We start from the raw sequence: 27,023 nt of genomic DNA on the forward strand, positions 1-27,023 counted from the left end.
ATACAGCAATACATCAAATTATGTAAGATGATGTGTCCGTTACGTGGCTGTCCTGTGAGAGCCGTATGCTCATTTTAAAAACACCTGTAATCAGCGTGACTATGACTTTCCCAGCCGATCCAGGGGGGCTCTTCCAATAATTTATAGAACACTGGAAGGGACCATTTTAGAACACTGGCAGGGACCATTTTAGCGCATAATGACTGCTGCCTTTTATGCTTATGGCAGTAGGCCTAATGCAATTCTGCTAAATTATTTGGAGGACTTATAGCCTACTTCTAGTGCCGTATTTTTAACAGTGTGTGGAATATACAGCTGATCACTTTCACTGAATAAGCAAAATGAATCCCGAACAGTTGAACCTCTGAATTGTCCTGAAAAGCCTATGTCCTAGAATAATTCATTTGTATTCAGTTTTAGGCCATCTCACTTAAGGTCACTTAAATGTAGCCTATTTAAGCTCACCAAGTCCAGTATTCAGAATTCAAAGCATTTATTCACAAATACGTTCTATTTTTTTGCCAAGCGGAGCCGACAGTCCTGTGCAAGTAGCCTATGCAAATTAGCCATGTGCGCCAAGATAGACGCAAATTTGTATAGAACTGATTGTTGTGGATATGTAGGCTGGTTAGTTGTGGTTGTTTGTGGTCTTAGTGAAACAGCCTTGCCTTGGAGTTGGAGAAGTTGGAGTGATTGTGTGAATGTGCGAGAGAGAGCGCACCTGCCGTGGTGATGTTGCGCTTGTTGTGGGCTTATGTGATCAATGATGTATCTGTCTGATCGTATTAGCTGTAGATGGATGGTTAAATAATGTCACAAGATCGGTCATACTGCAGGCTCTCATTTGCAAATGCACTGATTGTGTGCCCGTCTCCGATATGCTATATACCTGGCATTTATTCAGTTCATGTTCTTCTGAGTGCGCAAGAATGGTGCCAATTATTGTCGTGTTTGCATTGTAATGCACAACTTTACCTCTCCGTGTTATAAAATAACATGCATCCCAACAACTTTAGCCAATGCAGGCTCCTATTGCTTTACCAGTGTGTTTAAAGTGTGTGTGCGTGTGTGCACGCGCGCGCGTGCGCGCATGCGTGCGTTGCCATGTTGGCTATAGATATAGTTCTATTTCATCCTTACTGACCGCCAGAGGCGGTGCATTAAGCACTGGATTTATCCGTCTCGCGCATGCGCAGTTCGAGTACCTATACCAACAAGGTCACATGTGACCCTCGTGACACCGGATTGGCTATATAGCCCGGTGTCGACAGAGGATCTGTTCCTTTCATCTTCTCGCAAAGACGCATGTTGTAGTACCGCTTGCGGATAGCGTATTCGCTTTTTGAAAAGGATCGCGCTCCAGACTGTGTGCAGCCTCGCGACCAAGGGTCGGAGCAACGGGTGAACTCGTCCTCCAGGGGCTGTTGGTCTGTACAGCGCTGAAAGGCTTCCCTTGAGTAGAAGCTTCCAAGTTTTTGTTTAGTTTCAGTCACTTACCGGTGAAGGCAGCGCTCTCGCGTCCTCTCCCGGCAACACTGCTGGGATTATTTTTTCCCTACTGGGATTAATTTCGCTACTGATAGCTCCCTTATAGAAACAGCTCGGCTGTGTTCTGGGTTACCAAATTTATTTGGTAAAAGTTTTTCCAGTCAGTCACTTACCGGTGAAGGCAGCGCTCTCGCGCCCTCTCCCTGTAACACTGTTGGGGTTTATTTTTCAGTCACTCACCGGTGAAGGCAGCGCTCTCGCGCCCTCTCCCTGTAACACTTGTTTGTTTCTTTTCAGTCACTTACCGGTGAAGGCAGCGCTCTCGCGTCCTCTCCCGAGAACACTGCTGTATATTTGAGTGTGTAATTATTTTTTCAGTCACTTGCTGGTGAAGACTGAGCTCTCGCGTCCTCTCCCGGTAACACTTTCTTGGCTTTTCTTGAATTAGTAGCTCTCTGGTGAAGGCAGTGCTCCCTCTCCCAGTGTTCTGCTGATGGCTCATGTGTGTGGCGCCTGTGTGGCCCTCCTTGAGCCTAACGATGGCCATGATCGCTGCCCCTCTTGCCTCGGCTTCGAGCATTTGAGGGAGGGCCTTACCGAGAGGGCCTGTATGAACTGCGGCTCCATGCCCTTGGCACTCAGGCTGGCTAGGCTCGCAGCGGTGGAACATCCGGCAGCTGTCGACCTACCATCAATGGCGCCACTTCCTCCTGCTCAGCCCGGCCATTCTTGGCGTCGGGGTAGAGCAGGCCCCCCGCCAGGAAAAGGGCTAGGGACGAGCTAGCATCCAAGGTGGATCGCTTGTCGTCCGATATGGAGAGGATACAGGAACTCCTCCTGACCCTGCAACCTGGGGCAGGTGGCGCGGTGGCTGACATCCGGCCTGACCCTTCCTTGGGGCATGTGCCGGGGACGGACGATGTCCTGTCGCTGGCGGCATCAGCCAACCTCTTCAGTGAGGGTGTCACGGGGGAGGAAGCCTCAAACGCTTTTGGGGAGGCCTCCCGCTCCTCTGCTCAGAGCTCTGGGCACAGCACAGAGGGTAACCCCATCGGGCCGTCATCCGTACGGCCCTGGCTCGCCTGGGGCTCGATTCTCCTCAGGCAGACTTGGCCCAGCCTAGCGCCTTTTTCAGGCGCAGCCCTGCCACAGCCCCTTTCTCTGTCCCTCCTTCGGAGGAGTATTTAAAGGAGCTACACCTCTGCTGGAAGGACGCCAAGGCTCTCCCCCGTCCTTCTTCCAGTGCTCGGGCCTTGGCTGCCATGCGGGATCCAGCGCAGTATGGTTTGGGTTGCATGCCACCCGTTGAGCCCGCCATTGCCTCCCTCATTCTAACCCCCGATCAGGCCTTGCGGCCGGAAGCCAGGTGTCCTCGGCCCCAGTGCAGGGTCACAGACGACCTGCTTTCGAAGGCCTATGACGCAGCAGCACGTATGGGGCGGATTGGCAACTCCCTCTCCCACCTAATGCTGGCGCTCTCGACCTCGCTACACAGTCTACACAGGACCTGAGCGACGCGTCCCTACAGGCCTTTGCCCACATGTCCAGGGAATTGGGGCATGTTATGTCCACCCTGGTCCAGACTCGCCGCCAGGTTTGGTTGGCTCAGTCGCCCCTGACGGAGGCGTGCAGGAAGGCCCTTAGAGCCGTGCCAGTGGTACCGGGGGAGCTGTTTGGGTCAGCTGCCCTGGAGACGCTGGAGCGAGCTGCCCAAGCTAGGCAAACCAACCTTCTTCACAGGAGTGTCTCCGCTCCTGGCAGGCCAAGAGCCCCCCAGGCTGCCCCCCGGGGCCGCTACCAGCCACCACGCTCTTACCCAGCAAGAGATGAGGGCCTACGCAGGTCTCGGCGGTCCGCCCAGCAGCCCGCTGATAGCTTTCGCGCCCCCCCGCCCGCCCATCGCCCGGGCAGCCTTGGGCCGCGGAGCCGGTCGTCGGCTGTTTTTCCCAGCAGCAGATCAGCTATTGGGCTGCCTGTACTATAGACCCCTGGGTGGTTTCCACCTTAACCCGGGGGTACGAATTACAGTTCCGACGCCGGCCCCAGGCCTTCGGCCGGGTCAGGATGACAGTCATCCGCGACCCGACGAAGGCCGCAGCTCTGGCCCAGGAGCTATCCGCCCTCCTGGCAAAGGGTGAGATCGAGCCAGTGGACCCTCAGTTACAACCCGGGGGGTTCTACTCGGCGTACTTTCTGGTCACCAAGAAAGACGGCGGATTCAGGCCCATTCTAGACCTAAGGGGCCTGAACACGTTTTTAAAAATTGTACCATTTCACATGCTCACCTCGGCGGACACCCTGAGGGTAGTTGCCAGGGGGGAGTGGTTCACGACTATAGACCTAAAGGACGCCTATTTTCATGTGCTGGTTGCGGCACACCACAGGCGGTTCCTGAGGTGTGCCTATCGGGGCAGGCATTACCAATTCAGGGTACTTCCCTTCGGGCTTTCCCTCTCCCCGAGGGTTTTCACCAGGGTTGTGGCGGCAGCCCTCGCACCCCTGCAGACGCAGGGCATGAAAATCCTGCCGTATCTGGACGACTGGCTGGTCTGTGCGCCCTCCAGGTCCCAGGTGGCCCAGGACACGGCCCGCCTGCTGTCGCACGTCGCCCGGCTGGGCTTGACGGTGAATCAAACGAAGAGTTGCCTGGACCCTTCCCAACGGGTTACCTATCTGGGGTTGGTCCTGGACTCGGTCGCCATGAGGGCCTACCTTTCACCTCGACGGGTGAACGACATCCTCCGCCTCCTTCCCCTCTTCAGAGCCGGCAGGAGGCTGCTTTTTATTCATTTTCTTCAGCTTCTGGGCAAGCTGGCAGCTGCTTCAGCTGTGGTGCCTCTGGGCTTACTGTCCCTGCGGCCACTCCAAATGTGGCTGAACAGCCTGCACCTAGATGCCAAGTGGCACAGGCAGAGGAGGGTCAAGGTGACCCTGCAGTGTCTTGTCTCTCTGGCCCCATGGAGAAAGAGAGCGTATCTGGAGGCAGGCGTGCCCATGGGCGCAATCCCGGCACGCCGGGAGTTGGTGACAACCGACGCCTGCCTCTCGGGATGGGGAGCAGTGTGGCAGGGCAGGACTGCGCAGGGACGGTGGTCTGGCCGGGACGTGGCACAACACATCAATGTGCTGGAACTCCGGGCTGTGCAGCTGGCATTAGCCAGCTTTCTGCCCCATTTGACAGGCCGGCATGTCCTGGTCCGGTCGGACAACATGGCCACAGTTTCGCAGGTGAACCACCAGGGGGGCACCAGGTCAGCACGGCTACTCCGGGTATCCCAGAGCCTGTGGACTTGGGCTTCTCCCCGTCTGGCCAGCCTACGGGCAGTCTATTTGCCGGGGGCCCAGAATTGGGCGGCAGACTTCCTCTCCCGACGGAAGCCTCCACCGGGGGAATGGCGGCTTCACCCCGAGGTGGTGGAGTCAATGTGGGGCCTCTTCGGCAGGGCAGAGGTGGACCTCTTTGCCTCGGAGGAGTCGGCGCATTGCCCCCTCTGGTTCTCCTGGGCAGAAGCGTCCAGCCCTTTAGGGCAGGACGCGCTGGCGCACGATTGGCCGGACAGGCCTCTTTATGCCTACCCACCATTGCCTCTGGTTCTGCCGACACTCCAGAGGGTCCTTTTGCAGGGCCACCGGCTCCTTCTGGTGGCCCCCTTTTGGCCGGGGAGGCTCTGGTATCCACTGCTGCTCAGGCTCTGCTGCAGCTCGCCATGGCGCCTCCCCGACAGGAGGGATCTCCTGTCCCAGCTGGGGGGTCAGATCTGGCATCCCGACCCCTCTCGCCTACAGCTCTGGGCTTGGCCACTGCAGGGCCCGACCCACTCCTGAGGGAGTGCACTGCGGCTGTCAGGGGTACGGTCATGAGTGCCAGGGCACCATCGACCAGGTTGCAGTACGGAAACAGGTGGAAGCTGTTCTCCAACTGGTGTGCGGCGAGGGCCGTGGATCCAGTGCATTGCGCTGTGACCACGGTACTGGAATTTCTGCAGTCCCTCCTGGATAGTGGCCGGTCGCACTCTAACTTGAGGGTCTATGTCGCTGCCATCTCCTCCCTACATGATAGGGTTGACAGCGCCACGGTAGGGCGCCACAGATTAGTGTCCCTCTTTCTAAGAGGGGCTTTGAGGCTGCGTCCCCCTACAGCCATGCGGTCTCCAGCATGGGACCTGCCGCTGGTGCTGGAAGCCTTGTCATCTCCTCCCTTCGAGCCTTTGGGTCAAGGGGGTTTGAAGTGGCTGTCTATGAAGGCTGCCTTTTTACTCGCCATAACATCTGCCAAGCGGGTCGGGGAGTTGCATGCCCTATCAGTGAGTGATACATGCCTGAGGTGGAACTCTGATGGCTCGGGTGTCACTCTATGGCCGAACGTTGCGTTCCTGCCAAAGACCCTGCCACGCAATCACCTTAACCAGCCCATCCAGTTAGCACGCTTTGACCCCCCTTCTGGGGAGGGTGGGTCTGAGCTGCTGTGCCCGGTGCGGGCCCTTAGGGCTTATATTTCTGCTACCGCCGGTATTAGCCAGTCGGAGCAGCTTTTTGTTTGCCATGGTGGCCCTAACAGGGGTCGTGCTTTAACAAAGCAGAGGCTGTCCCACTGGATTGTGGAGACCATAACACACGCCTACGGGGCCAGTGGCCGCCCCCCGCCATCCAGGGTGAGGTGTCACTCAACTAGGAGCGTCTCCACATCATGGGCTGCCCTGAGAGGGGTGCCCCTGGGGACCATCTGTGCCGCGGCGTCATGGGCGTCGCCTAGCACATTCTCCAGGTTCTACCGGGTCAACGTTGCCACTCCCCATCCAATGGGCGTGGCCCTGATGCCAAGCTCTGCTCTCTCTGATCAGTAGGTGAGCACCTTGACTCTTCGTGACGTTGTTGGTATTGGCCATCCAGTGCTTAATGCACCGCTTCTGGCGGTCAGTAAGGATGAAATAGAACGCAGAGTTACGTATGTAACTCCGGTTCTATGAATCCTGGATGACCGCCAGAGTTACAGGTCACTCAGAAGTCTCGTGGTTCGCGAGAAGATTCTGGGAACAGATCCTCTGTCGACACCGGGCTATATAGCCAATCCGGTGTCACGAGGGTCACATGTGACCTTGTTGGTATAGGTACTCGAACTGCGCATGCGCGAGACGGATAAATCCAGTGCTTAATGCACCGCCTCTGGCGGTCATCCAGGATTCATAGAACCGGAGTTACATACGTAACTGCGATTTATTGTCTTGGCTTGCTTGCATCCATGAAATATTGTAATGTTTTAGCCTAGCTGGCTACTGCATATCGAGAACAATCTGGGGATGAGGACATCCCCGAATATTGACTGGTATTTCGCACACTGCCATCTCAATATATAGCCTAACATATACAAATATATCACTGTACTAGACACAAATGTATTTTCCGCTAGCTAGTGGTGGTCATTACATTGGAGTGAAACTAGTAAAGACAACACAGCTTTATGTTACGGCGAAACATGGAGGCACTGCAGCTCTCGACAATGCGTTACTTTAGTCTGGTATTTCTCTTCACTGATTGGTTAGACAGCCTTCAAACTTTGTAGTCAAGCAAAGAAGAGGGATACCTAATCGTTCTGCATACCTAATAGCGGGAGTGAATAAATAATAGCCGGAGTGAATAACTAATAGCCCCGGCTATTAGTCATTCAAAAAACGTACGGAATTCCTGCCAAACCGTACGTAATCCGTATGGATTCCGTGAGGTTTTGCACTTTTACCGCGCCATTCTAGGGCCAGTTAGTGGCCTCCTTGGCTTTCCATAGACGTGCGCCATAACACCAAAATTAGAACGGTTATCCAAATAACAAGGAAGTGTACAACACTTGCTTTACAGTCCTGGAAACTCTATATCTAAATAATATCATATAATACATAGATATCTATATCATATAATACATATATTATCACGGCCAAAAGCAGTGTGCGCCGCCCGACGATATTATGAATCACAAACGACTTCGTCGGGTTCTGCGACATCTCTGGTTCTTCCACTTTCACATCAATCTGAAGTAGACTGAACCGCGCGCTTCCTGCTGCTGGCTGCCCACTGCCGGTGCTTCGCGGCGACATGACGCAGTTCATGTACTTCAGGGAGTCAAAGCCAAAGTTCCTTTCCCCCAATTTTTTCTCAACCATGGCTGAGATAACCCCCACTACAGTCTCGTTGTGGAAATACAAGAGACGTCAAAGAACCGACAAGAAACACTTGCGATAGTGTGTATTCTCTCACACACACACACACACACAAGCTTACTGCAGTGTGATGATATAGGAAACCACATTCCAAATCAGCGCGCTTGAGCCTCCGTTTTTTTCAAAGGCGAGCAGAACACCTAATAATAATAATTAATAATAATAATTAATAATTAATAATAATAATTAATAATTCATTATATTTATATAGCGCTTTTCAATGAACCAAAGACGCTTACAGAAGGGGGGAAACCTAACTCACCACCACCACCACCACCTAGTTCTCGTTTTACACCAAAAGCAAGTTTTAGCCACTTGGGGACCATAGGCAGGCTAGGGGAACTCATATTAGAGATATATATATAGAGAAGGCCTTGCTGGCCCTGACAGCCCACCACTGCAATACACCTACTTCAGCAACTGCCTACTACTTCAGATACTCCCTACTACTTCAGCTACTACTACTACTACTTCTACTTCAGCTACTACCCACTACTTCAGCTACTCCAGCTTCTACTAATACTCCAACTACTACTCCAGCTACTACTACTTTAGCTCCTGCCACTACTTCAGCTCCTGCCACTACCTCAGCTCCTGCCACTACCTCAGCTCCTGCCACTACTTCAGCTCCTGCCACTACTTCAGCTACTACCACTACTTGAGATACTACCTACTACTTCAGCTACTACTACTACCTACTACTTCAGCTACTACTACTTCAGCTACTCTAGCTTTTACTACTGCTCCAGCTACTACTACTCAAGCAACTACTACTTCAGCTCCTGCCACTACTTCAGCTCCTGCCACTACCCCAGCTCCTGCCACTACTTCAGCTCCTGCCACTACTTCAGCTCCTGCCACTACTTCAGCTCCTGCCACTACCTCAGCTCCTGCCACTACTTCAGCTCCTGCCACTACTTCAGCTCCTGCCACTACTTCAGCTACTACTTCTACTTCAGCTTAGGGCTGGGCGATATGACGATATCATACCGTGGACGATATGAAAGTGTCTACCGGGAGAGATTTGGCCATATCGTTTATATTGCACTGCACTGACTGAAGCAAGGCAGGTGTGAGACTCACCTGTTAACTTGAAAAGAAATCTCATTTGTATTGAAGAAACAGTTCTATTTTTACCACCAGCTATTTGCACAGCAACTTTATTTTATAAGTGTATAATTACTAATTAAAATATTTGTGTGATGCTGTGATTTATATTTTATATTACACTGCACTGACTGACAGCCAGGCAGGTGTGAAGCACACCTTTCAAAAAAAGTTATTTGTATTGAAAAAACAGTTCAATGTTTACAAGATGTTTGCACTATATGACACTGCAGTTAATGACAGATTGTTCGCTACTAACTCCTTTGTAAGCATGGAAATTCAAGTTCAAAATAAAAGAAAAAACTGATCAAAAGTGAAGCAGGGGTTAATCTAAACCGGGAAAGAGGGGCGCTGCGCCTCCTTGTTTCAACCCAGCGCCTCCTTGTCGAAAATTTTAAATTACTTAAAATCTCCCGGAATGGAGAGCGAGCGAGCAACACGCCTACGGAGTGAAACTAGTAAAGACAACACAGCTTTATGTTACGGCGAAACATGGAGGCACTGCAGCTCTCGACAATGCGTTACTTTAGTCTGGTATTTCTCTTCACTGATTGGTTAGACAGCCTTCAAACTTTGTAGTCAAGCAAAGAAGAGGGATACCTAATCGTTCTGCATACCTAATAGCGGGAGTGAATAAATAATAGCCGGAGTGAATAACTAATAGCCCCGGCTATTAGTCATTCAAAAAACGTACGGAATTCCTGCCAAACCGTACGTAATCCGTATGGATTCCGTGAGGTTTTGCACTTTTACCGCGCCATTCTAGGGCCAGTTAGTGGCCTCCTTGGCTTTCCATAGACGTGCGCCATAACACCAAAATTAGAACGGTTATCCAAATAACAAGGAAGTGTACAACACTTGCTTTACAGTCCTGGAAACTCTATATCTAAATAATATCATATAATACATAGATATCTATATCATATAATACATATATTATCACGGCCAAAAGCAGTGTGCGCCGCCCGACGATATTATGAATCACAAACGACTTCGTCGGGTTCTGCGACATCTCTGGTTCTTCCACTTTCACATCAATCTGAAGTAGACTGAACCGCGCGCTTCCTGCTGCTGGCTGCCCACTGCCGGTGCTTCGCGGCGACATGACGCAGTTCATGTACTTCAGGGAGTCAAAGCCAAAGTTCCTTTCCCCCAATTTTTTCTCAACCATGGCTGAGATAACCCCCACTACAGTCTCGTTGTGGAAATACAAGAGACGTCAAAGAACCGACAAGAAACACTTGCGATAGTGTGTATTCTCTCACACACACACACACACACACACACACACACACACACACACACACACACACACACACACACACACACACACACACACACACACACACACACACACACACACACACACAAGCTTACTGCAGTGTGATGATATAGGAAACCACATTCCAAATCAGCGCGCTTGAGCCTCCGTTTTTTTCAAAGGCGAGCAGAACACCTAATAATAATAATTAATAATAATAATTAATAATTAATAATAATAATTAATAATTCATTATATTTATATAGCGCTTTTCAATGACCCAAAGACGCTTACAGAAGGGGGGAAACCTAACTCACCACCACCACCACCACCTAGTTCTCGTTTTACACCAAAAGCAAGTTTTAGCCACTTGGGGACCATAGGCAGGCTAGGGGAACTCATATTAGAGATATATATATAGAGAAGGCCTTGCTGGCCCTGACAGCCCACCACTGCAATACACCTACTTCAGCAACTGCCTACTACTTCAGCTACTCCCTACTACTTCAGCTACTACTTCTACTTCAGCTACTACCCACTACTTCAGCTACTCCAGCTTCTACTAATACTCCAACTACTACTCCAGCTACTACTACTTTAGCGCCTGCCACTACTTCAGCTCCTGCCACTACCTCAGCTCCTGCCACTACCTCAGCTCCTGCCACTACCTCAGCTCCTGCCACTACTTCAGCTCCTGCCACTACTTCAGCTACTACCACTACTTGAGATACTACCTACTACTTCAGCTACTACTACTACCTACTACTTCAGCTACTACTACTTCAGCTACTCTAGCTTTTACTACTGCTCCAGCTACTACTACTCAAGCAACTACTACTTCAGCTCCTGCCACTACTTCAGCTCCTGCCACTACCCCAGCTCCTGCCACTACCTCAGCTCCTGCCACTACTTCAGCTCCTGCCACTACTTCAGCTCCTGCCACTACTTCAGCTACTACTTCTACTTCAGCTTAGGGCTGGGCGATATGACGATATCATACCGTGGACGATATGAAAGTGTCTACCGGGAGAGATTTGGCCATATCGTTTATATTGCACTGCACTGACTGAAGCAAGGCAGGTGTGAGACTCACCTGTTAACTTGAAAAGAAATCTCATTTGTATTGAAGAAACAGTTCTATTTTTACCACCAGCTATTTGCACAGCAACTTTATTTTATAAGTGTATAATTACTAATTAAAATATTTGTGTGATGCTGTGATTTATATTTTATATTACACTGCACTGACTGACAGCCAGGCAGGTGTGAAGCACACCTTTCAAAAAAAGTTATTTGTATTGAAAAAACAGTTCAATGTTTACAAGATGTTTGCACTATATGACACTGCAGTTAATGACAGATTGTTCGCTACTAACTCCTTTGTAAGCATGGAAATTCAAGTTCAAAATAAAAGAAAAAACTGATCAAAAGTGAAGCAGGGGTTAATCTAAACCGGGAAAGAGGGGCGCTGCGCCTCCTTGTTTCAACCCAGCGCCTCCTTGTCGAAAATTTTAAATTACTTAAAATCTCCCGGAATGGAGAGCGAGCGAGCAAGACCGCGCACAGGAGACAGACGTGCTCCTAACCGCGTTTGCATCTGTGTAGCGAGCGCGCAGCACAACAGAGAGGGATCTAGAAACTGTGCATGAGGCAGTGTGCACGTGAGCCGCAGGCGCCTCCTGATTGGCCTGGATCGGTAAGTCAACCAATCAGTTTACAGTGTAGGCGGGCTTTTATCTCTTCTCCCGAACCAAATTTATCAGTTCAGTGAATCTGAGAGTGTCTGAGAAGAAAGAAAATATAGCGTTTGGTGACTTAGTTTACAGTGTTTTTAAAATGTCGTGCCGCGGGGTGAAGAAAAGCAAGGATTGTCTTGCAAATTTTCAAAAGCTCCGCACCGCGGAAGGGGGGGGAACCCAGTGGTGTAGTCTACGTGATACGCAGTTATACGCCGTATACCCACTAGGAACGCACCAGGATTTGCGTATACCCACTTAAAAATGTGCACGGATACGTATCAATCGTCTTGTGACAGATCTTTCACTTCTGTGTTTATTTTTCGCAAATACCGGTTGGGTATAACTGCAATAAAATACTTTAAGCAGGGGAAATTATCTCCTACATTCACCATTCATAAAATTCCCCCTGCGCGCTCTGCCCTGTCTCTGTTACGAAGCGCGAAGCTGCCCATGCGTCTCTTCACGTTAGTTGGCGGGCCGAGCCCCTCCTTCTCGCGTGTGTGTGTGTGCGTGCGCATGCGCTTGTGTCTGTGTCTGTGTCTGTGTCTCTCTGTCTGTGTGTGTGTGTGTGTGTGTGTGTGTGTGTGTGTGTGTGTCCAGTCCTCCCATATTAATGTGTAAACCACATAATAAGTAGTCAACAGAAGACAATGTTTTAATCCCACTTTATATCTCCTTGTTACTTTTAGATGAGAACCCCTGGCCAGCCTTTCAGACTGGGCGTCAGGCTAGGGAATTTAAAAACAGGCATCCTTGGTTAGAGTGGAGGGGAAAAGAGTTAGGTAAATGTCAGCCAACATACAGTTGGTATACACAATTGAAATTCATAATGTTAATCACTATGCAAATGAGAGTATAGCTAATAAGGTGCAGTAATTTCACACTTTTACACAATTCAATTACTGTATGGTATGTTAGATAACAACAGTAAGAGCTCAAATTAGAGCAATTGAAAGAGTGAAACATTAGAGCAATTGAAAGAGTGAAACATTAGTCTCCTGTCATCTCCTTCTCATGCACTGGTTAGCCATGGTTGTAAAGAGTTCATTAAATTATTTTGAGTAGATTTTGTCCTTGTTTAGCATGTGCCACCTATTGCTACTTTAGATATACAAAGGACAACTCGTCATTTTTGTGTTGTATTTGTTCATACTGTTATTAAAACGGATAAACCTACTCAGCTTTCCATGATTGCTCAAAATCGTTATACTCTTAAATCAGTGGGTTGTAGACCCCTGCGTTAGTGAGTGTGGTGCGACACCCCATAAGCGCCACACGCGTACACGTACCGGTGGGACGGGATTGTACGAGGCTGGGAGGGAATCATCACAGTATACCCACTACAATAAAATAGACTACACCACTGGGAACCCCCCCTTCCACACCTCCCCCCCCGCTCGGTCGCTTTGCTCCCTCACCATTGATGTTTTCCCCCTTGTGAATTTTTTCTAGAAAAACCCCTGTGAAGTATGGTTATTTTAAGCCATTTATTATTTTAATTTACTTCAAAAATACCATATTGTGATATATATCCATATCGTGATATAAAATTACTCATATCGTGATATAAGATTTTGTCCATATCGCCCAGCCCTACTTCAGCTACTACTTTTACTTCAGCTACTACTTCTACTTCAGCTACTACTTCTACTTCAGCAACTACCAATACATCAGCTACTACTACTTATACTTCGTAAATGTAAAATGTAAAATAAATAACTAACTCCCAATGTGCTGCGCTCGTGAGTAGTGACTTACAAGTGCGTGCTGAGCAGTATGGTCCCACCGTTAGAATCTACAGTATAACAAATTAGCATGGCCTGGAGCTAAAGAAAAACTGGCACAACATGCTCAAACAACGCGTCTTGTGTACATTGGTGAGGTTAGCGCGCAGCTGCCTGAGCGAGCGTGCTTTCATGTTGTACGGTAAAATTCAATCTCCTCTTTTTTACTCCAGCTAAAGTTGTTAGTTAGCAAGGCGAGTAGGAGCGCAATAAATCGGTTGTAATTGGCGTCTTTTTGGCAGATGTTGATTATTTTCAAAAAGGCTATAATCGGCCGATTAAATCGGCAGGCCGATGAATCGGTCGGGCCCTAGCATTCACACCCGTTTTCTGCAGGGAATGCAATTTCTAGTTGATCCCAACGTCCCGGAACTATTAAATGATAAAAAAAACATAACTGGGAAAACACAAAAATAACATACAATGCATGATATTAGAGCCTGACCGATATATCGGCAGGCCGATATTATCGGCTGATATTAGGCATTTTTCAAACTATTCGGTATCAGCGTTGATAATGGCAGATAAATGAATATTTAGAAAAAAAAACGGTCTCTCTCTAACGCCCCAAACCCACTGATTCAGCCAGAGTTAGGCAGAGTGAATGACGGATCTCGACGGAGATCATCGGCGTTGTTCATGTGTGAAAGTGTGTTCATGGTAAGTTGGCAACTATCACGAGACATACATTGCTTGAATAACAATTAAAAGAACATCCCCATCAATTCTCTAAAGGCGATAAGCATGACTTAATTCATGACTACCATTTCCAGTTTTGCTGTTGTTACGTGTTAGCTGAGAGTGAAAAGGATTTAAAGGATAACTACAAATAACCAATGTTAGGGAAATCTGTTTGTTTTGTTGCGCGTTTCTGGATTTTTATATATATATATATTATATATCGGCATATCGGATTTTTAAATCACAAAATATTCGTATCGGTATCGGCCTTAAAAATCCTATATCGGTCGGGCTCTACATGATGTATATATATATATATATTAGGGATGGGCATGATTAATCGACGATCGACTAATTGATCGTTAAGAATTTTGTCTATTACGTACATTTTTCATAGATTAAACTAATGCAGGGTGCAATTAAACATTTTACCACACGGGGGCAATATTTATATTTGCGGCTCATCGCCCGCAACAAACATCCCGCTTTGAACGGTGAACTCTTTAGCAGCTATAAAAAGCTATTAAAACTAGAAAAACTACAAAATGACTATTAATGCAGGCTATGTGGAAAATGCACCGACTTTGGCTCAGCCTGGCTCCGCCCTCTTCCGCTAAGTAGCTAAGATGGCTGCCGTTGAGTTCGAAAAGTGTACATCGCCACACACTTCGCGATTTGACCGTTTTCAGTACACTTATTTTCGCCCGATCTGAATCGGAACGCCCTACGTACTCAAACTTAGACTAGTAAGGATAGTACGGATAGTATTGGAACAAGGCGATGTAATCATGAAGCGGACGAGGCCACGGCGAAGTGAGGAGGTATTTGTGCATCACGGCAATGTCGGTCCCCTCAGAGTGGGTGTTTTCGGCGGCTGGACTGACGGTCACCAGGCTGCGGTCGCGTCTGACCCCAGAGCATGTCAACATGCTCATCTTTCTGAACAAAAATCCGTAGACTGGTTGGTTAAGTTATAACATGATTGTTTTTTGATATTATTATTGTTATTATTTTGGGAAGAAATTAGGGTTTTGTTTATTTTTAGTTATGTTTATGAGCGTGCGTTATGTTTATTAACCTTTTTTAAAGGTAATTAACGTTTGCAAAACACTATGTTTATGAACACATGTTGAAAGTTTGAATGTTATGTTGGCACTTTATCAGAACTACCTCTTATCATTAGTAATATTTTATGTTTACAGAAATATTTTATTTTATATATTTTACATTTTATGCTATGTTACAGGTTACACTGTTTACAATGGCAGGGACTGCCATAATGCCTTTTTATGTAGATCGATTTAAATCGGGAAATCTGATTTGTGAAAAAATCAGGGATTTTTTTTTTTAGGCCATATCGCCCAGCCCTAACATCAGGATCATCATTGAACAATCTATAGAATGGAACACACCTGTTTACGTCAATTTCATTGACTTTGAAAAGGCATTTGACAGTGTAGACCGAAAGCGGCTATGGAATTTAATGGCACACTACGGAATCCCCCCCAAATACATAAACATCATCAAGAACACATACCAGGACATGCAATGCCAAGTGCTCCACCAGGGACAGGCACAAGAAACATTCACAGTGCTCACCGGGGTGAAACAGGACTGCCTGACTGGACCATGAATCAAACTACCCACAATAAAAATACTGGCATCCAATGGAGTCTGACAGAACAGCTAGAGGACCTCGACTTTGCAGATGACATTACACTACTCTCACATAGCCACCAGCAGATGCGAGAGAAATCCCAACTGCTAGAAACAACAGCAACAGGACTGGGGCTTAAAATAAACAGAGCAAAAACCAAAATAATGCGGACAACAAAAGCAAAAGTCCTATAAACATCGGGGACCGAACACTGGAAGAGGTCATCAAATTTACATATCTGGGAAGTGTGATAGCTGTGGACGGTGGGACGGAGGAAGATGTGAAGTCAAGAATAGGGAAAGCAAGAACAACATTCAACATATTAAATAAGATCTGGAAAAATAAAAACATCTCACTCAATACTAAGCTCAAAATCTTCAACTCCAACGTCAAATCTGTACTGCTGTATGGATCAGAAACCTGGAAGACCACCAATACCATCACCAATAAACTGCAGACTTTCATCAACACATCCTTAGACACATCCTCAGGATCTTCTGGCCAAACCGTATCAGTAACACCAACCTGTGGGAACGCACCAATCAAGAGCCAATAGAGATACAGCTGATAAGGAGAAAGTGGAGCTGGATAGGTCACACACACTACGAAAAGGCAAAACAGCAATAACCAAAAAGGCATCAACATGGAATCCACAAGGCAAACGGAGCAGAGGGAGGCCCAAAAACACCTGGAGAAGGAGCACAGAGCTAGATGTGAAAAAGAAGGGACTGACGTGGAAACAGCCGGAGAGGAAGGCACAAGACAGGTTCCGAAAGGAATACAAAGGCCTAACTAACTAACTAAGTAACACACAGTATATAAGGGATGTCCATGGTTAACCGGTTAACCGATAAGATCTTTAACTGGTAAAGACTAACGGTTAAAAATAAATTAAATCATCCTAATTTCTCTCAGATGACAGATCGTTAATTTTTATTGATATCGATACCATTTGAGACTCCTTAACGATCCAAGTCTTTATTGATACCACTATTGTTACTTTTCTATTATGTTGTTGAAATATAACTTGTATTATTGCTTTAACTGCTGATAAGATGATCATAGCTCAAGATAGGATGTTAAACAGATCATAATTCCATCTTTACTATCTATTTTATATTGCTGGCAAACGAGTTTTTGCCAAAATCTATTTTCTTTTTTGTTTTGTGTTGCATTTGAACACATCAATCATATTACTGAGCCGACCTGAACACATCACATTTGACACTGTTTGCTACTTTTTTTTAAGCTAACTAGCTCTATATCCTGCCGATTTTAACTTGGATTTAAAAACCGGATTACTATTTTTAGCTGACGGGACCTTCTACACCGTCCGGTTGTGTGATTACTACCGCTGCTTTAAATTACTTGATTCACGCTGTGCTGACTCCGAGCCCGTCTGCACACTGCAGCAGCAGCTGCTGACAGAGTTTTTGGTTGGACTAGACGGATACTGAGTTGAAGGAGTTTGTTGAACACTTTTTTGTAGGCCTACAGTCCAGTGTTAAAATACGACCAAAATTAAAATACGACTAAAAAGCTATGATCGCTCACACTAAAGCTCGCTGTGGGCGTGCATGAACCATGAACCAACCTGTCAGCGGCTGGCTGTGTCGCGCCTGCGAGTGCCGTATTATTCGCGCGACTCAACGAATCAATGGCCAAATTCGTTGCCAACGCTTCTAGTAATCGATTTTATCGATTCTTTGTTGCAGCCCTAGATGCTACGTCATAGAACGCCGACAAGCACTGTTCCAATGTTGAGAACACTCGGAAATCCGCGCCATTTTCGCGCCCTTTATTCTTGAGAATTCCTAAATTTTTCCAGGATGCATCGATGGATCCTCAACGAGCCAAAATACCCACAATCCTTTGAGTTTACACGCTGCGGGGTAAAAATATTTACCACTGGAGCAGTATTAAAAAGCGGAAGCGTTTCCACATAAGCAAGTCGTTCCAAACTCTGAACGCTACAAACGCTAAGCAGCACTCTAGCCTCATCTCCATAGGACGCGACTAGCAAGGAAGTGTTCTAGCAAGGGTGCAGCCTTCACTTTGAGAAACAGCCATAGGAATGAATGGGCAGCCATGTTTTAGTCTGCTGTCCTTTCTTTAATAGGTTCATGGCGACAACACCACGACCAGTGTTAGGAGTAACGCGTTTAAGCATAACGGCGTTACTAACAGCGTTCTTTTTCAGTAACGGAGTAATCTAATTAATTACTTTTCTCATCGTTGCAACGCCGTTATCGTTACTGATAATGTAAAGTGGCGCGTTACCACAATTTGGTTGAATGAAGCATGCGGTGTCATATTACACACAAGCTGCGCTGTCTCACTGCACGCTCTGACTACAGCTCAAGAAAGCGACAATGGCGACGAGCCAGGGAAATTCAAACGTAGCGTTCTCTAACTGGAAGTACTAGCACTACTTCTCACTCAGGGAAATTAAAGGCAAGAATTGTGTATGTATCATGCACGCTATGCCCAGGGAAAAAAACTTTAACCACGTCTGCCTCAAGTAACTCAAATCGAATAAAGCACCTTACATTAACCCATGCGAATATGACACTTGTTGCTGATGCAGCTGCTAACCCAACCCCAAGCCCAAATGCAGCTAGCGTGAGCTCCAGAGAAGGAAACGGAGACACTCTTAAACAAACAACGCTCGATTTTTCGGGTCAGCATCAGATGACCAAGGCCAAGCTGAACACACTGATTGCAAGGTATGTTGTTGGAAACATGCTACCCCTGTCCTCTGTGGAGTCTAAGTCATTCAGAGCTATCCTTTCTAAAATACCAATACGAGGAGGAGGACAGGGGGTTGCCCCATGCCGAAACACTTTTGCGCTCAATATTGAGCTCAAAAAGTCATTGGAGGAATGAGAGTACATTTCAACTACAGCAGACATCTGGACTGCCCACAATAAAAGTTACATGGGTGTGACAGCACATTGGATCAATCCAAATAACATGGAAAGAGAGAAAGCAGCTCTTGCCTGCAGACGGTTTAAGGGGCATCATACTCATGACGCCATTGCAGTTGAGCTTGACAATATACACTCAACATATGGGATAACACACAAAATCACATCAACAGTGACTGATAATGGCTCTAATTTCGTTAAAGCATTTAAGACCTCTCCTGGAACCGTCACCTTATCGTGGTGGAGAGGTTTGCGTGTCCCTGTGAACCTGAGAGCTGTGTTGTCTGGAGCCTTGTGCTCCTGGTAGGGTCTCTCATGGCAGAGTGGTCTCAGGTGAGGGGCCAGACTAAGAATGGTTAAAAAAACTCCAATGAAGAACGAAAAAAGAGGAGATGTGACCCGGCCCGGAGGAAGCCCGGGGCCCCCGTCTGGAGCCAGGCCCAGACGGAGGGCTCGATGGCGAGCGCCTGGTGGCCGGGTTTGCCACGGAGCCCGGTCGGGCACAGCCCGAACAAACTACGTGGCACCCCCCCTCTCTTCATCCCATGGGCCCACCACCTGTGGGAAGACCCGTTGGGGTCGGGTGCGCAGCCACATGGGTGGCAGCGAAGGTCAGGGGTCTCGACGGACCAGACCCGGGCGGCAGAAGCTGGCTCTGGGGACGTGGAACGTCACCTCGCTGTGGGGAAAGGAACCGGAGCTTGTGAGGGAGGTGGAGCGCTATCAGTTAGATCTGGTGGGGCTTACCTCCACGCACAGTCTCAGCTCTGGTACCGTACTCCTGGATAATGGTTGGACTCTATTCTTCTCCGGAGTTGCCGAGGGCGTGAGGCGCCGGGCGGGTGTGGGGATACTCATAAATCCCCGGCTGAGCGCCGCGGTGTTGGAGTTTACCCCGGTAGACGAGAGGGTCGCCTCCCTGCGCCTAAGGGTTGTAGGGGGGAAAACTCTGACTGTTGTTTGTGCGTATGCACCAAACAGCAGCTCAGAGTACTCGGCCTTCTTGGAGACCCTGAATGGAGTCCTGTATGGGGCTCCAGTAGGGGACTCCGTAGTTCTGCTGGGAGACTTCAACGCCCACGTGGGCAACGATGGAGACACCTGGAGAGGCGTGGTGGGGAGGAACGGCCTCCCTGATCTAAACCCGAGCGGTCGTTTGTTATTGGACTTCTGTGCTAGTCATGGATTATCCATAACAAACACCATGTTCGAACATAAGGGTGCTCATAAGTGTACCTGGTACCAGAGTACCCTAGGCCGAAGATCGATGATCGATTTCGTGATCGTGTCATCTGATCTGAGGCCGCATGTTTTGGACACTCGGGTAAAGAGAGGGGCGGAACTGTCAACCGACCACCATCTGGTTGTGAGTTGGATCAGGGAATGGGGGAAATTTCCGGATAGACCTGGTAAGCCCAAACGAGTAGTGCGGGTGAACTGGGAACGTCTGGAGGAGGCCCCCGTCCTAGGTATCTTCAACTCACACCTCCGGCTGAGCTTTTCTGGCATTCCTGTGGAGGTTGGGGGCATTGAGCCGGAGTGGGCGGTGTTCAAAGCCTCCATTGCTGAAGCTGCGGTGGCTAGCTGTGGCCTCAGGGTCTTAGGCTCCTCAAGGGGCGGTAACCCTCGGACACCGTGGTGGACACCGGTGGTCAGGGAAGCCGTCCGACTGAAGAAGGAGGCCTTCCGGGATATGATATCCTGGAGGACTCCTGACTCGGTTGCAGGGTACCGACAGGCTCGAAGGGCTGCAGCGGCTGCCGTGTCGGAGGCTAAGCAGCGGGTGTGGGAGAAGTTCGGAGAGGCCATGGAGAAGGACTTTCGGTCGGCACCAAAGTGTTTCTGGAAGACTATCCGGCACCTCAGGAGGGGGAAACGGGGAACCATCCAAGCTGTGTACAGTAAGGATGGGACTCTGTTGACCTCAACTGAGGAGGTCGTCGGACGTTCGAAGGAACACTTTGAGGAACTCCTGAATCCGAATAACACGCCCTCTATGTTGGAGGCAGAGCTCGAGGTTGATGGTGTTTCGTCGTCAATTTCCCTGGTGGAGGTCACTGAGGTAGTCAAACATCTCCGCAGTGGCAAAGCCCCAGGGATTGATGAGATCCAGAGCCAGAAATGCTAAAGGCTCTGGGTGTTGAGGGGCTGTCATGGTTGACACTAGGGGTGTAACGATATACCGTAAAACGGTATATCGCGATATGAAAAGGCCACGAATGTCAACCGTACGTTGTTTCATGTAATACCGTGTCGCGGTATAGCTGCGAGAGTGCATGGTAAATGCGCACTGATATTGTGGGGAGTCTGGTGAGCGACATTGTCATTAAAATGTTCCAATCAACTTAACACTGTATGCCCAGGCAGCCCACACCACACAAAATAATAAAGCATTGACACAACACCACTGAAATATGACGCCTAATTTGAAAATCAACAGTCCCCTCTCACGTGGACCTTTGTTTTTAAACACTAACCAGCTCAGTTTTGCACTGTCCGTTACAACAACATTATTCAAACAGTCGCAGAGAAAACGCTAGCAGAATTTAAAAGAGAAGAATAGCGATTGAAAGTAAATTACCTGTTGGAGCAGAAAGTGGTTCATCACGGGTCAGTGATTATGAATTCAGGCGAACAAGACGCCTCTCCGCTATTTAGGCCACCAAAACGAACCAGGTCGGCAGTGTGGGAATTTTTCGGCTATCCAAAGGATGAAGACGGCAAAATTCTTGAAGATGGAATGCCGACTTGCAAACGCTGCAAGAGGAAAGTGCATTGCAAAGCGGCAAACACGTCCAACATGGCATATCATCTCCGTGAGAAACATCCACAAGACCATGCCAAAATCATCAAAACCACGGTAAGGTTGGCAAACATCCATGACAGATTATATAAATATGTCCAATGATCCTTAATATGTTCACCATAACTTTACGTTAGCTTGTGTACTACCGGCATGTTGCGCAGAAGTATGGAATCATTACTAGGTCACACTTAGGTGACGTTGCCCACCTCCGATAGTGAGAGGGAGGGAGGGAGGCGTGAGAAGAGTGCGCTGTAAAAACATACATTTTGGGACAGACTTGCATTATTTTTTTTTAATAATAATTAACAAATAAAAATATCGTAATCCTTTTTTTATTTCATTAAGTCAGAATGTATTAAGATAAAACAGCGTTAAATAAAATAGATTTGATAGGGTAATAGGCCAACATAGATACATTGAAAACGATCACACTATTGTTAAGTGATTTTAATTTTAAAATGACAGACCTAAAAGTGCCTAAATTAAGTTGCATAACCAAGTTGTGTGTACCTTGTTGAAATTGTATCTGTAATATGGGCTTCTGTTTTGTGTTTCTATTAGGAGAAAGCAAGTCCTTCAAGTGCGCCATCAAGCAGCCAACCAAATATAAAAGAATCCTTTGCCAAGGGAGCAAAAAATGCTCCCAAATCAAAAGAGGCAAAGGAATTGGATGAAGCAGTGGCATTTTTTATTGCAAAGGACATGATGCCTTTCCAAATGGTTGAAAAGCCTGGATTCAAGCATTTGATGGAGAAGACGGCCCCACGCTACAAGCTACCATCTCGGGTTTACTTTTCTGAATCAGAGATTCCCCGGATGTTTGAAAAGGTGCGTGCGAGTATTCAGAAAAAGGTGTCTGAGGGAGAGTGGTTTTCAGCAACCACAGACCTGTGGACGAGCAGCAGTGGTGGAGGTGAACCCTACATCAGTTTAACCATCCACTACATCTCCCCGGATTGGAAGCTGATGTCCCACTGCTTGGAAACAATGTATTTCCCGGAAGACCACACCCACGCCCACATTTTAGAAATTATCAGTATTCTACAGGCTTGGAAAATTATACAGTGTTCTCCAGGCTTGGAAAATACCGAGAGAGAAGATTGTCTGTTTCACAACAGATAATGCCTCCAACATGAGGAAGGCATTTGAAGATGACCAACATCCTTGGGTGTGGTTAGGGTGTTTTGGGCACAATCTAAATTTAGCGATCTCAAAAGCCTTGGGCATACAGAAAGTACAACTGGCAGTCAAGGCATGCAGGCACCTGGTGGAAGCCTTTTCACGAAGCTGGAAGAAGAAACGCGCACTCAAAAAGAAGCAAAATTACCTGGAGCTCCCAAACCATGCCCTCATTCATGATGTGGTAACCAGGTGGGGTTCCACCTTCAAAATGGTATCCCGATTCTTGGAGCAGCAGCAACCTGTTAGCAGTGTTTTAGCTGACGACCGGAGCTCATGGGCTCTGATGTCAAAGGAACACCACATCACCACTTTGGAGAATCTTAGGCAGCTCCTCTCCCCCCTTAACGATTTCACAGATACCCTTGCCTCGGAGACAAGGGTCACCATGTCAGCTGTGAAACCAATAATGGAGCACATCATTGGCGAGATCCTTCTCATTGATGGTGCAGATTCAGCTGACACCAAGGCAATGAAGCAGGCAATTAGAGGCAACTTGGAGGCAAGGTACTCAGAGAAGGCAAAACAAATGATGGAAATGTGCTGTTTCTTAGATCCCAGATTTAAGGAAAGCTTCTGTGCCAACATTGATGAAACAAAGAAGGCCTGCATTGGAGAAGCCATGAAGCTTCTTCCTCCAACAGCTGCACCTCCAGGGACAGAAGAAACATCTGTTCTGCTGCCTCCTACAACATCTTGTATGTACCACATTGTATCTTTGCTGCTTTTATGTAAAGCACTTTTATTGCATTCAATATGTGAAAATGTGCTGCTGCTGTATAAATTAATCTTTCTTGCTTTGCTTGCTTGCTCCAGCAGCACAATCAGAAGGAGCTATAAACGGTGAGGGAAGAGGCTCCAAGAAAACCTTGTCTGGGATCCTGAAGCACATAAAGTCCATTAGAGCTAGACAGGATGACAACATCGATGAGAGGGGACCCATGACACCTGAGCAGACGCTGAGGAATGAAATAACCCTGTACTTGTCCATGCCATCCATCGACGAAGCTGCTGATCCCTTGCAGTGGTGGAACTACAACCAACGGCAGCTTCCACTCCTAGCTAATGTGGTGAAAAGGTTCTTCTGTATCCCTGCAACAAGCGTGCCATCTGAGAGGGCATTCAGCACAAGTGGGCACATTCTCTCTCCCCAAAGGTCCGGACTCACAGTTTCAAATGTAAACATGCTGTCCTTCCTGCACAACAACCTGTCCAAAGACTCCTCAGAGTAATCAATTAATTGGACGTTTAACTTTAATAAATACATGACTGGCCAGATACTTTACAGTGTCAGTAGTTCAGAGGGAAAGAGAGCAGTGGGCTTTAAGCTGAGGGCAGACTAGAGTGAGTGTCACTTCAGTTACTGCTTTAATTTTTCTCAGGTAAAAAAGCAGTAGAGAAACAGTATCTTTTTTGGTAATTAGTTGTTTGAATAATTATTCTTAATGTTGTTAAATGTTTAAGTTGTTAAGTTGTTAATAAATATTTTCTTCAGAGCAAATACATTTTTCTGTCTTATTTTAATCTAATTGACAGCTAAAAGTTAATATCGTATCGTGATATCGCGATACTAATTTTGATATCGTATCGTACTAAAAATGTCATATCGTTACACCCCTAGTTGACACGCCTATTCAACATCGCGTGGGAGTCGGGTACAGTGCCAAAGGAGTGGCAAACCGGGGTGGTGGTTCCCCTGTTCAAAAAGGGGGACCAGAGAGTGTGTGCCAATTACCGGGGTATCACACTTCTCAGCCTCCCTGGTAAAGTCTACTCCAAGGTGCTGGAAAGGAGGGTTCGGCCGATCGTCGAACCTCAGATTGAAGAGGAACAATGCGGTTTTCGCCCCGGACGTGGAACTACGGACCAGCTCTTCACTCTCGCAAGGATCCTGGAGGGGGCCTGGGAGTATGCCCATCCGGTCTACATGTGTTTTGTGGATCTGGAGAAGGCGTATGACCGGGTCCCCCGGGAGAAACTGTGGGAGGTGCTGCGGGAGTATGGGGTAAGGGGGTCTATCCTCAGGGCCATCCAATCTTTGTACTCCCAAAGCGAGGGCTGTGTTCGTGTTCTCGGCAGCCAGTCAGTTTCGTTCTCAGTGGGTGCTGGTCTCCGCCAGGGCTGCGCCTTGTCACCAATCCTGTTTGTGATATACATGGACAGGATATCGAGGCGTAGTCGTGGTGGGGAGGGGTTGCAGTTCGGTGGTCTGAGGATCTCGTCACTGCTTTTTGCAGATGATGTGGTCCTCATTGGATCATCGGCCTGTGACCTTCAGCACTCACTGGATCGGCTGGCGGCCGAGTGTGAAGCGGCTGGGATGAGGATCAGCACCGCTAAATCTGAGGCCATGACTCTTAGCAGGAAACCGATGGATTGCTTACTCCGGGTAGGAAATGAGTCCTTAGCCCAAGTGAAGGAGTTCAAGTACCTCGGGGTCTTTTTCACGAGTGAGGGTACTATGGAGCGTGAGATTGGCCGGAGAATCAGCAGCGGGGGCGGTATTGCGTTCGCTTTACCGCACCGTTGTAACGAAAAGAGAGCTGAGCCGCAAGGCAAAGCTCTCGATCTACCGGTCGATCTTCGTTCCTATCCTCACCTATGGTCATGAGGGCTGGGTGATGACCGAAAGGACGAGGTCGCGGGTACAAGCGGCCGAGATGAGTTTTCTCAGAAGGGTGGCTGGCGTCTCCCTTAGGGATAGGGTGAGAAGCTCAGCCATCCGCGAGGAACTCGGATTAGAGCCGCTGCTCCTTTACTTAGAAAGGAGTCAGCTGAGGTGGTTCGGGCATCTGGTAAGGATGCCCACTGGGCGCCTTCCTTGGGAGGTGTTTCAGGCACGTCCAGTGGGGAGGAGACCTCGGGGAAGACCCAGGACTAGGTGGAGAGATTATATCTCAACACTGGCCTGGGAACGCCTCGGGATCCCCCCGTCAGAGCTGGTCAATGTGGCCCGGGAAAGGGAAGTCTGGGGCCCCCTGCTTGAGCTGCTCCCCCCGCGACCCGACCCCGGATAAGCGGATGACGATGAGGAGGATGAGGATTTAAGACAGGGGTCTCAAACTCAACGTACCTAGGGGCCGCTGGAGGTAGAGTCTGGGTTAGGCTGGGCCGCATCAAGTATTCCACAAAAAAAAGGACCACAACTGACCCAATCTAAGTTAATGATCGGGCTATAATTACGTTGGCTATATAATCGCCGAAAACACAGGACATTTCATAGCGGTTGCTGGAAACCGGAACATTTTAGCGTCCTTTGGCTTTTGTCAGGACTCAGGACACGCAACTCAAAATTGGGACTGTCCTGGCAAAACCGGGCCATCTGGTCACCCTATCACAAGTGATAAAAAAGCGTGGCAAGCCACTCAGCAAAAATGTGCGTTTGACAACAACGCACTAACACTAAACTTTGATGTCAAGTAGGGGGCCACAAAATATCATCCCGCGGGCCTCAATTGGCTCCCGGGCCGCGAGTTTGAGACCCCTGATTTAAGAGGTACCAGCCACTTGAGATTGATTCTGAAGACGATGAAGATGAGGTGACATTTACAGACATTAATGATGCTCTACATGCAACTGCTGATGATGCTGATGTTGTGATCACTTTGCCCCCCCCACAAGAGATGTGCATCACACACACTAAACTTGATTTCATGAACAGATGTTGACAAATGGCTGCTGTCGCAACCTGCAACAAAGGCCGTTTACTGCCAAATGTACTGCCCTATGGAACAAGACTAGTCGATCATCTTTGGCTACTAAAACAGTTGATGAGTTGGTGTCAAAAAAGCTGCTTGTACCTTGTACAACACGATGGAATTCCTTCTATGATGCCCTGGCTCAAATCTGTGGAATATCCATGGCAGACCTTAACACCATCTTCTCCAAATTAGGACTAACAGCGATAACAGAAAGGGAACACCCGTTTTTAAAGGAGCACTGTACTGCGATGAAGCCCCTTACAGTTGCTTTAGATATACTTCAGGGAGAAGACAACTGTTTTCATGGTACACTCCTACCAACGATGGAGACATTAATGCTGAAGACAGAAGCCCTTAAAAGTGGCCTGCAAATACTGAGGGACCTTCCTGACGCCATAGTCAAAGTAAGAACCCATGAATTGAAAACTTTATTATTTATTAAGTGAACATTGCTGTACTACTCATAATAATAAATACTACTAAT

General features: G+C 47.9%; 1 protein-coding gene across 2 annotated transcripts in view; it reads right to left on the reverse strand.

Annotated features, from left to right (window-relative positions):
• The window catches only part of LOC130404410 (DNA helicase MCM8-like), a 66,098-nt gene that overhangs the window by 20,238 nt on the left and 18,837 nt on the right, over positions 1 to 27,023 (reverse strand). The gene's annotated exons all lie outside the window — the stretch shown is intronic.

Source organism: Gadus chalcogrammus, chromosome 15 (genome assembly GCF_026213295.1).
Source record: "Gadus chalcogrammus isolate NIFS_2021 chromosome 15, NIFS_Gcha_1.0, whole genome shotgun sequence".
In the NCBI taxonomy this organism is placed as follows: Eukaryota; Metazoa; Chordata; class Actinopteri; order Gadiformes; family Gadidae; genus Gadus; species Gadus chalcogrammus.